The sequence below is a fragment of the Rhinolophus sinicus genome, linkage group LG13, assembly GCF_036562045.2.
Source record: "Rhinolophus sinicus isolate RSC01 linkage group LG13, ASM3656204v1, whole genome shotgun sequence".
Taxonomy (NCBI): domain Eukaryota; kingdom Metazoa; phylum Chordata; class Mammalia; order Chiroptera; family Rhinolophidae; genus Rhinolophus; species Rhinolophus sinicus.
The window spans coordinates 61,558,206-61,570,561 of NC_133762.1; positions in this window are offsets into that span (position 1 = coordinate 61,558,206).

Below are 12,356 nucleotides of genomic sequence, written 5' to 3' on the forward strand. Positions count from 1 at the left end.
CAGACCAACAGTCTTGTAACAAACTTTGTCTTACTTAGCAGAGAAAGAAAACTTAATTTTGCACCAGCTTACTTGTGATATTTAAATTTACTTAATCACATTTAGCTTAACCATACATAAAATTCTTTCAAGATTTTCCTTTACAAACCTATAACTTTCCCAGTTCCTCTTAGTTTTTGTCTCTTTTAAAATCTTTTTTTTCCAAATCTGATTCATTTAGTTCTAAATACATTTCACCCTTCTGGGAGGATATGTGAGCATCATTGGTTAGAAAGTCTCACACTATCAGGTGAGTAGGGCAGATTTGAGTAGTAAAAATAGATGTTGCCCCTTAACATTTCCTATTTGGAAGGGAACAAGTTCTGATTTGAAAAACAGACATTGGTTGATTAGATATCCCTACCATTTGTACAGAAGCGTTACTCCAAGGGAGATGGCAACTTAACCTGGTGGTGTTAACAGATAAAGTAGCCCCAGTGTTAGTAAGAAGGGGAAATGCTCTCATAGTCCTTAGAGCAGCCCTATGCTTTTTTTCTATTTCCTTTGTTTTTCTAAATCCTATTTTAGTTTTCTACAATCCTTAGAGTGACTTGTCTTTTTACAATAAAAGCAGATTCTTCTACAGGAGTTTCCCTAGCAAACCTTTAATAATTTTGTTGCTTTGCTCTCAGAAACCAGTAGATACATTAATTGGAATAAATTTTTAAAAGCCAGGATTATAGTTCTAACAGTTAATTCAAATTCCTTTGTGAACTCATTGGGGTCCTAGAGAGGGTTGGGGGAATGTTTAGTAGATTCCTTAGTCCTGCCTGCATACAACCGTGGATTCCCCTCTGCCGAAGACCAGCTCCTCTCAAACGGGAACTTCAGCAGAGCTACAGAAGAGACGGAGGAAAAGGAGAGCAAGTCCAGACAACTAAGGCACACATTGGGACAGCCAGAGAGGGAAAACTGGGATGTTGCCATTGAACAGCTTCAGAAACATTCTTTAATGTAGAGACAGTCTAAAATTTTCTTACTAACTTCCTGGAGAGAAGAACGTCTCTCTATATCATTTCAGAGGCTTCTATTTGCCAATTGAGGTAAACCTCCCATACTGTTTAATTTGATTTTTAAGTCAGCTTTTCTAATTGTGCACACAAAAATTTAGATGTTAAAAGAGCTCCATTTTGTCTATCTTGATACAGGTTAGCTAGCATGTCTCTAGGTGGACAGGGAGGTCCCTGGTGGAATAAACAAAGATAACCATATCCTAAAACTCCAGGTTATGAAAATCACTCCTTCGTTTCAGGACATAATGTAGCAAGGCCTTGAGGTTAATCATAAAATTCCTTTTGGCCTGACAAACGGAGCAGATCTGATAGATAAGAGTGGGTTACTTTGCTAATTCCTCCAGGATGGGCAAGCAGAACAAACCTGGTAGATGAATTTCATTAGAAGGCACCAGTTTCCTTCTTCAGATAGTTCCCTTCTTCAAACAGCTCCCCTTCCCCAAGCAGGCAAGGGAAGGTATAAAAGTAAGAGGTTTTGCCTCAGTCATGGGGCACCCCCCCCATTCAGGAACCCCTCCCACTCGGGAGCTGCAACCTCTTCTCCTGCCTCTAATAAACTATCCTCTTCTTTTCCATGGCTGCCTTGAGGATTCTTTCTTTGTCATTGAACTATCCTCTTTTTAAAACTTTTTGCCTCTCCCAGGTCCGTGTGTCCATTCTTCGGCATCACGAGACAAGATCCCAGCCCACACTCAGAAACTGCAGGCAGATCCAACATCACCTACATCAATCTTAAGTTGACATCACTTCTAGATAAACCTTTCCATATCTGTAAGTACTTGCAAGACTCCTAGGAAATGTACATCTGCAGAATTAATGGACTAGATCCTGGGAGATTGTCGGCCTTTTGAGGCACGATTTCCCATGTTAATTTTTAGTTTCCTGCGATTTTCAGAGTCTGAACAAATTTCTAGTGATATTGTGTAGTGGGTTGAAGTGTGCTGCTTATGGGTTGACCTCCTGAGTCGCTTCAACCCTCTTACGTGCCTCGGTTTCTCTCCCTGGCTGCCTAGTACAACCTTCAGGACTCGGAGCACTAGGTAAACCAGCCTTACATGAGTGTCCCCAGACAAGCCAAATATTTGATTACAGTTGTGTTGGAAATCCCTATGGGGCCACTGCACGTTTTGAGGAGTACCCTCAAACACCTCCACAAAGAGTCTTAGTCACCTAAGAATACCCGAAATTCGAGCCAGAGGGAGTAAATACCCCTTATCTTCGGAGGTGAACAAGTTCAGGCTCATTTATCAAAAAAAAATTTTGTTCTGACTCGCAGTAAGCAATTCTAATTGAAAAGCCAAAATTAAAACGAGCCACCCGTTTTTCTCTCCTGTCCCTGAGTTATCTTAACTCTTGTCCTTAACCTGGGTTATCTCAACCCTTAACCTTTAACGCCACCTCGAGGATTTAAAAACAAACAAACAAACAAACAAACAAACAAACTCAAAGTCAGGGCCTCCTACCTTAAAAAGGGAGGTCTGGAATTCCAAGAAAAACTCACCCAAGTTCACCCAATGTGAAGCAGGGAGTTGGTGGGACACAATGGGTACCTAGCACTGAATTCGGGTCTGCAGGGTGTTTCTGGGTTGGCTTTTTGGAATAGTGCCGACTATGCCACGTCATGTCAATGAAAAACATCCAGCCTAAGAGAGAAAACTTGTAAGAGTTTATTCGAACCAAACTGATGACAATTGCCAGGAAACAAAATCTCAACCGATTGAGAAAATGCTTTGTAAAATGGCGGTTTGCAGCTTATTTTATACATAGAATCAAAGGAGGAGGGTTACATGAAATCCACTGGTGATAGATTAAGGGGGTGGAAGGAAGCAAAGCAGGAAAATCTCTGGGATTGGATAAAAGTAAATTGGAGAGACAGGTACTTCTTTCACATAGGTGGTACAAGACAGTTAATAGTTCACATAGAGATGTTAATTAAGGGACAAGAATAATGAGGGATTCTGGACTTTCCTGTTCTGGTACAGAAAATGGGATTACTGACATTCCAAGGATGTCATCTCAGGTGCAAAAAGACAATAGACAGGCTCACTTAAAGGCACAGATTAACTTTATGAAGGAAGCTAAAGATGACTTCCCGCCATGGCCCATTTTGTTATGAAATTTTTTATGCTTACGCCATCTTATGTGGTTATTTTCAGTCTCCTGGGCTGTCAGGTTTAATATGTGGCCCCTTTTCTGTCCACACCAGCTAAGAAAGTAAAACTTAGTTTATACTGAAAAAGTGCCAACTTGCCTGTGATCCTCAGGCTGGGCTGACCGACACTGCTAATGTTGCAGAAAAATGGCAAGGACCGAGAAACTCAAGCGGCACGTGAAGATCAGGGAGAACACAGCTTTTATTACGCCGGTGGGCTCAGCAGGATCCTTCCCAAAAGACTGAGCCCCTAGCAAAGTTTTGAGCAGGTTTTTGTGGGTTGGGGACTTCCTTGAGTCGGGGAAGGGGTAGGTGTCATCTGGTGATTGACTCCAGGTGTGGCTTGGAGGGGGTTATGCGGAAGTGGGCAGGGGCTTAGGCTGGGGACTTCTCTCTCCACTGGGGCCACCATTTTAGCTCAGTTCCACGTGGCAGGGAACGATTTTAGGTCAGTTTCCCCATCATGTCTCCCCTGTTGATGATCGTAAGTGGTAACAACTTACATATCATCATATTGGCTAAGAGGACGATAACCCTGCAGGGCAAGGATCCGGGCTGTAGCCCCACGGGTGACGGAGGTCTCTATGAAATGTAAGTATGAGAAGGTTGGGTGGCCAGCGAATTTTTCCCGGCAGCCTAAGGGACAGGAAAGCGAGGTCGTGACTCCTTCCTGGGGAAGAGATAGTATGAGAAAAAGCCAAATCATGGTTGCTGCCTAAGACAGGTTAGGGAGAGGAGGCAAGCAGCCCAGAACAGCAAGTAGAACCTAACAGTCCCTTTTCCAGTGGTGACCAGCTCAGTGGGGAGGATGCAATGAGACCAGCAAAGGCTAGAAACAATAGGAGTCTAATAACAGCAAAGACGGAGGCTGGGCAGACAACGGCAAGACTCATCCGGGCTGTTTCTTAAGGGTCAGAGGGAGTGGACAGGCCGGGCGGTCCAGGCGTCAGTCTCTGGCTGGGCTCTTTTAACCTGGGTGTGATGGATCCACGGGGCAATGCCTGAAACTTTAAGAGCGGTGGGAGTAACAAGTAAGACAGTGTGAGGGCCTGTCCACCGGGGTCGGAGGGGCTCACACTTCCAATCTTTGACCCAGACTTGGTCTCCTGAGGTAAAGTGGTATACCAGGGCCCCGAGAGAAATGGGGACCCTTTCCAGAATGTAAGCATGTACATCTGTGAGGACCTTGCCTAGCGCAGCCATCTGGTTTCAGAGGCTGGAGAACCCCAGCTGGTGAATGTAACCAGGGAGACTGGTTAGCAGGGGAGGGAGCCTCCCGAACATAATTTCGAAGGGAGAGAATCCAGATTTGCCAGGGGTGCAGCACGCCCAAAGGACGGCTACGGTAGGAGGTCCACCCACCCTAGGGAGGTCTCCTGGTGGAGTTTAGCCAATGTCTCCTTGAGGGTACAGTTCATGCGTTCAACTTTCCCTGAACTTTGTGGTCTGTAAGCTGTATGGAGCCTCCAGTTGATGCCCATAGCTCTGGCTACCATCTGGAGAAGCTCTGCTATGAAGGCTGGTCCATTGTCACTGTGTATGGAAAGTGGAATCCCGTAACGGAATAATTTCCCTGAGGAGGACCTTAGCTACTTCGTGGCCTTTTCAGTCTGAGTGGGGAAAGCTTCGACCCACCCGGAGTAGGTATAGACCAAGACCAGTAAATACTTAACGCCGCGGCATCTTGTCATGTCGGTGAAGTCGACTTCGAGGTCCTCAAAAGGTGCGGCTCCGCTTCTCTGAATCCCAGGGATGGGGCTAGGGCCAGACTTTGGATTGTTCTTTGCACAAGTAAGGCGGTTACTTGAGTACCTCATAGGGCTGGGATGAAGAGTCTTCCATCGGGCAGTTGCCACCACCCTTATGGCAATCTGGTGGCCCCTTCTGACTTTGCCCATCTGAGTTTTTCTTTTGTGTACCACGGGAGGGACATGGTGGTAGTGTCAGTGACCAAGAGTAGCTCACTAAGTCTTCCCATCGCCGCTAATTTGGCCATGGTGTCGGCGAGCCTGTTCCCAACTGCTGAGGGCTCGTTGCCCCTCTGGTGGCCCCGACAATGGATAACTGCAACCTGCTGGGGAAGCCAAATGGCTTATAGGAGCTTAAGGATTTCTTGTCTATTTTGAATAGTTTTTCCCTCCGCGGTCAGAAGGCCTCTTTCTTTGTGTATAGCCCCATGGATATGGACGGAAGCAAAGGCATACCGAGAGTCAGTGTAGATGTTGACTTTTTGGCCCTCAGATAGAGTAAGGTTTCTTATTAGTGCCCATAGTTCTGCCCGTTGGGCCGACCATCCCGATGGAAGTGCCCCTGCCTCGAATACCTCGTCTGGGGTGGTTATTGCGTATCCTGTGTTATGTTTTTCGTCCCTCAGGAAGCTGCTGCCATCAGTATGCAGAGTAAGGTCCAGGTTAGGGTGTGGGCTGTCCCGGAGGTCAGGTCTGGTGGCCTAGACCTCGTTGATAACTTCTATTCAGTCATGTTCTGGATCCCCTTCCTTGGTTGGCAAGAAAGTGACTGGATTCAGGGTGTGCAGTTTCTAACGAGATCCAAGGGTTTTCCAGGAGTAGCCCCTGATACTGAGTCAGCCGTGCATTTGACAGCCATCGGGGTCCTTGACTGTTCATTAAGGTGGTGACCGAGTAGGATACTTTAACTATGAGTCTTTGGCTTAAGGTGTCTCTGCAGAGCTGGGTTTTTTTCCAGGAGACTCTATACCCCGTCTTGGCTAAGTGGGACAGGAGTGCCCATGTCGCGGTTTGGCACTTGGTCTCGGTGGCACAGGCTAGGAGCAGATCATCCACATATTGCAATAGAGTGCAGCGGTTCTTCTTGAGGAACGGTGGCTAAATCTAAGGTTAGCGCTTCCCAAGAGGGTTGGGGAGTTTTTGAAGCCCTGTGGGAGCCGAGTCCATATCAGCTGGAGCTGCCGGCCGGTATCAGGTTCAGTCCATTCGAAGGCGAACAGTGATTGGCTCTGGGGTGCCAACCGAATGCAGAAGAATGCATCTCTCAGGTCCAGGCAGGTGAACCATCCTGCCTCTGGGGGCAGCTGACTGAGGAGAGTATACGGATTTGGGACTACAGGGTGTAGGGAGACAGTGGCTTGGTTTACCTCTCTTAAATCTTGTACTGGCCGGTATTCTCCATTAGGCTTCCTTACCGGCAGGAGGGGCATATTCCATGGTGACTGGCACTCTACGAGTATCCCTGCTGCTCTGAGATGGGCAAGGTGTTTTTGAATCTCTGCCCAAGCTTCCCTGGAGATGGGGTGTGGGGGCAGAGCCCCAGAAAGTAGTTTCCAGGCTCTCGGCCTCACATAGACAGGTGCTGGCTCAGGTAGTAAATGGCCAACTGTGATTGCATGGCCATCAGCTGTGGCTAGTTGGCCGTCAGCTGTAACCAGTGAGCCATTGGCCACTAATATAACTGCTGTGGCTACGCTAGAAGAGAGAAGAGAGAAAGATGGGGGCTGGCAAGAAGATGGCGGCTGGGCTGGCAAGCGTGGATGGCGGTTTGCGGACAGTGTGGATCCAGCCTCCAGTGAGAGTCTAGTGCCGCCAGAGAGAATATAGTGGTATCACTCCCCTACCTATGGCTCCGTGGGTGTTCCTTTTTGGCCTCACCATATCCTGCGTTCTTGTATGGGGAGCAGGAGCAGAGACCCCACAGGCCGCCCCGCACGACATGGGGTATTGGCATAGCCGTTGGAGTTGAGCTCCGGGTCTCAGTTCCACCAACACTGGGGCCTTATGGTTTGCTAGCCCAGGCAGATTATCTTCAGCCCAAACCTCCGGGAAATCGACCCTGTATGCTTCCGGGTTCTGTTCTACACTGCCGTCCCATAAAGCATCCATTCTTTTTCCCTCGGGGTGGTGATAGAAGAAGTCAATCCTTCCACTGGAGGCTGCAGAGACATGGTGGCTTGGCCTGATGGTTCGAAGGAGATTTGGGCCCCTAATTTGGTAAGGAGGTCATGCCCCAGGAGGGGAATTGGACAGTTCCTCCGGTAAGTAGAGGAACTCATGTGACACAGTGTGTCCTCCAAATTTACAAGTCCAAGCCTGGCAGAATGGTTGGCTTAGCTTGATCCCCGCTGGCTCCCACTATGGTGACTCTGCCGTCCCCGAGCGGTGCCACCAGCATGGTGACTACTGAGTGTTCTGCTCTAGTATCTACCATAAAAGTCACTGTTTGGCCCCCTACATCTAAGTCAACCATGGGCTCCTGGGGGCTGAGTTCGAACGAGCCAGGTCCTCTTTATGCCGAATCAATTCCTTCTATTCCTATGAAGTCGGGCTCCAGGCTGATTCAGTTGGGACCACGGGGAAGCTGAGGCTGGAAGCAGGGTGTCTGGAAGCAGCGGGGCTGCGCCACCCATTGGCTGTGTTGCATAAGGAGGTGGCGGCAGCTCTTCTGGATGTCCTGGGGTCCCGGTGACAACTACGTGACTTGGCAAATCATGGGGAAGTCAAGGGTACCTTCTGGGGGCCAATCCCACATCAAAACCTGGCCACTCCAGCTCACATAAAGCGCGGAGACGTCTGGGGGTCATTTTGACCCCATAGTCACCTTTGAAACCTTTACTGAAATTCTTTAGCAATCTAGAACCGTGGGCTCCCCGTGTTTCCCTCCCATAGCGCACGATGTCTAAGGTGGGGGTGGGGGAGAGGGAGGAAGTTCACTCATGTGCTGCCAAGTTCGCGCCCCTCGCGGGAACTTAGGAGCGTCTTGGCTAAGGTGTATCCGTATAATTCCCGGACCAGGTCACTCCGTGGAGTGAATCACCATTAAGCCCTATGATGCTCTGCGAGAATCAGGGTGGAGCCCACTCAGATTCTGTCGCCAGGGCCGTGGAACGAAACAATCAGGCACACAATCAGGCACTCACACAATCACACCAGGTAGACACCCTCCCAAGGGCGTCCCTGTCTGGGTAGGTTATAAGAACCTACCGGAAGGTGATCAGGCTCCCCTTCTGTCACGTGGGACAGGACTGACTTGGACAGTGGCCCCGGGGCTTACCTGGTCTGATGGGGGGATCCGGCTGGTTGTCCCCAGTCCCTCTCAGCGGGTCCAGCTGGGGAGGCGTGGGCCGCGGTCACCTGGGGAAGGTCTGGTTCAGGGTCCGCCAAAATCGGCGGGGTGCACCTATACCCTTCTCGAATCCCCTGTCACTCTGGGGAATGCCTGTCGCCCCACACCGGTGGCGCAAGGGGCCAGTGCGGTTGGGTTTCCCAGTCAGGTAACCAAATGTTGCAGAAAAACATCAAGGACTGAGAAACTCAAGCGGCACGTGGAGATCAGGCAGAACACAGCTTTATTATGCCGGCGGGTTCAGCAGGATCCTTCCCAAAAGACTGAGTCCCTAGCAAAGTTTTGAGCAGGTTTTTATGGGTTGGGGACTTCCTCGAGTCGGGGAAGGAGTAGGTGTCATCTGGTGATTGGCTCAAGGTGTGGCTTGGAGGGGGTTATGCGGAAGTGGGCAGGGGCTTAGGCTGGGGACTTCTCTCTCCACTGGGGCCACCATTTTAGCTCAGTTCCACGTGGCAGGGAACCATTTTAAGGTCAGTTTCCCCATCACTAGCTAACAGGAGTCAACTGTCCTCAGGGCATGCTGTGGCCCTGAAGTGTCACAATAACTCCAGTTCTCTGAGGTACCACCACTTCCTTAATCACAGAGAAACCTTGTTCCTTAAATCACAGGGCCTCAGACACTTTGCTCTTTAAATTTAGTTGGGAAGAGGGACACACCTCTCTGTGGCAGAGGATCTGTGTCACTGGCAGAGAGGCAGCCTCCTCCATTCCACCCAGTGTGAGCTTCGGATAAGGGGTATCTGGACAGAACGTCCCATGTCTGCTTAACATAGTTGTTCCCAAGGAAACACGGCCTGGGCCTATTTTGGAAACAGCACTGCCTTGGTCTGAGATTTTGGGAACATTGCTTCATGTAAGTTTCGTCTAAACCCCCTTTTCCTCTGTTCCTCCACGTGCCTGCCTCCTCATTGCAGTGGGTTAGTAAACCAGATTTAGTGGGGCTGCTGAGGTTCACCCGGTGGCCTTAGTCTTGTCAGCTGCAAAGGTTCTCAACTTACAGGGAGGTCAAAATTGCCCACAGGAGATGTCATAAAAGTCCAGGTGCAAGGAGGTTTCCTGGTGTGATGCTTCTAAAGTTATCTTCTTACTTGGACCTTCTTCCAGCTGCAGACTTCTCAAGGGACAATAAATCTGGAATGCCCTCTATGCCCCACATTTGCACATACCCACCTGCTCCAGCTCTTAAATTCTCTCCTGCATTAATTATTCCCTCAGGATTTAAGCCAGCAAGATGAATTTAATTCACTGATGGCAGGACTGTGAAGGTCCAGCTTGGGTAGAGGATATGCAGACTGATGCAATCTCTCTGAGAGTTATCTGGCAATTCATGAGAAGACTTATAAAAATGATTGTGCCCTATGACTTGTACCACTCTGGGCATAGATTTTAAGGAAATATTTAAAAAACACACACAAGTTGCACAAAGATGTTTTCTGCTGTGTTATAGATTATACTTAAAACCTGGTAAATTTTCAACTGCCCAGCAATGGAGCACACTGGGCAAGGAATGGGAGCTAATGTTTATTGATCTTTACTGTGCTCTGTACATGTACTAACTCTTAATCCCCACAAAAAGCCTTCTCTAACCCCAACTTGAGATACAAAAGCAGAACTGCAGAAAAGTTAAAAGGCTTCCCTAAGCTCACACAGCTAGTAAGGGAAACCACCAAGATTCACCCCCAGGCCACATACTGCTCCACTGGAAAAAGCCTGCACAATTTCTCTTTACTCAAAGTTAATACCATAAAATATTGTGTTGCTAAAGGGAATGACAATTTTCATAACTAGGAAGGTGTAAAGGATACAGCGATGATAAATGAAAACACAGAAATAAGAACGATGTGGCACAGAAATGAGAGTAATGTTTTTAATTTCATTTCAGTTAAATTTAAATTAAATAACCATATGTGGCAACCATGTTGGAAATAGGTTTATACCAAAACATAAGCACTGGTGATGTAGGAATATTTTCCTCTGAGTCCCCAAATGATGTAAATGATGTTAGACCTGCTGGCAGTTTCTGGGTGTGGGTTGGGATTATGTCTCGTGAAGCCAAAGAATGGAAACATGGACCAGGGAGAGGCAAAAAGTTGTAAAGGAAGATGGTTTATTATAGGCAGAAGAGATTGCCACTCCTGAGCAGGAGGGGGTCCCAAATGGGGGTGCCCAGTGACTGAGGCAAAAGCTCTTACTTTTATACCTTCCCTTGCCTGCTTGGGGAAGGGGGCTGGGCCTTCTAATTGAATTAATCTATCAGGTATTCCCATGTCTCTGTCCTGGAATGAAGGAGACATTCTAATACCTGGAGTTTCAGGATAGATATGGCTGCTTTTGTTTATTTCAACAGGGATCCCCCCCACCCCAGCCCCCTGTCTACCTAGCCAACATACTAACTATCCTGTCTCACTGGTTATTACTGACTGGCAGAATCTGGGGGAATTATTATTTTCCTTATATGTTTTGTAGTTCTTGTTTTTTCTATAATATTTCTTCTATAATTAGAATAAATATAAGAAAAATTAGAGGCCATAGACTATGTTAACGATTGCTGACTTAAGGACTATGTGTTCTTGATGTAGAAATATTTCTCTGTGAGTCCCCAAATGATGTAGGGGACTTTTGAGAGCGTGAGTGCTGGGATTGTGTCTCGTGAGACGGAAGAATGGAAACACGGACCCAGGAAAGGCAGAGTTTTAAAGGAAGATAGTTTATTGAAAGCAAAGGGTCAAGCGGGAAGGGGGTTCCAAATGGGGATGCCCAGTGACTGAGGCAACAGTTCTTACTTTTATACTTTCCCTTGCCTGCTTGGGGAAGGGGGCTGGCACCTTCTAATGGAATTCATCTATCAGGTTTGTCCTGTTTGCCGATCCTGAAGGGTTTAACAAAATAACCCATTCCTATCTATCAGATCTGCTCCTTTGTTGGGCCAGAAGGGATTTGAGATTTCTTATTAACCTCAAGGCAAAGTCTCATGTTTCTGTCCTGGAGTGAAGGAGACATTCCAGGACCTGGCACCGCCCCCCACATCCTCCCCCCCTCCCCCGCCACCACCGTCTACCAGTAACATACTAACCTGTCTCATTCTCTCTTACTGGAATTGACTTTTGGTTTCCTTTGTTACTTCTAGCTAAAAAAAATTTAAGTCCCCAGTCCATCCTTCATGCTGCGGTCGGAAAAGGGGCCACATGTAAAACCTCACAAGCTCAGGAGATTGAAAATAACCACATAGGATGGCATGAACATAAAAATTCCTAAGTAAGGTGGGCCACAGTGGGAAGTCTTATCCTTCGCCTATAGCTTCCTTGACAAAAGCCCATGTTTACCTTAAGTGAGCCTATCTGTTGTCTTTTTGCATCTAAGATAACTGTTAATGAAAAAACATCCAGCCTAAGGAAAATTTATGAGTTTATTCGAGCCAAACTAACAACAATTGCCAGGAAGCAAAGTCTCAACGGATTGAGAAAATGGTCCGCGAAATGGTGGTTTACAGCTTATTTTATACATAAAATCAAAGGAGAAAGGTTGCATGAAATCCATTGGTGATATATTAAGGCGGTGGGAGAAAGCAGACTGGGAAAATCTCTGGTATTGGATAAAAGTAAGTTGGAGAGACAGGTACTTCTTTCACACAGGTGGGTACAGGATAGTTAATAGTTCACTTTTTACAGCACATAGAGATGGTAATCAGGAGATAAGCATAATAATGAGGAATTTTGCAGTTTCCAGCTCTGGTCGGAAAAAGGATTACTGACATTCCAAAAAAGTACCTTAGGTCCAAAAAGACAATAAACAGGCCCACTTAAAGGCACAGATTAACTTTATGGAGGAAGCTAAAGATGTGACTTTCTGCTATGGCCCACTTAGTTAAGACATTTTTTATGCTCATGCCATATTATGTAGTTATTTTCAGTCTCCTGAGCTTGTCAGTTTTAATATGTGGCACCTTTTCAGTCCACATAGCATACCTTTGGAATGTAAGAGTAATACCTTTCCGGATCCCCAGGGGGCACAACCCACCACATAGAACAGGAAACTACAAAATCCCTCATTGTTAT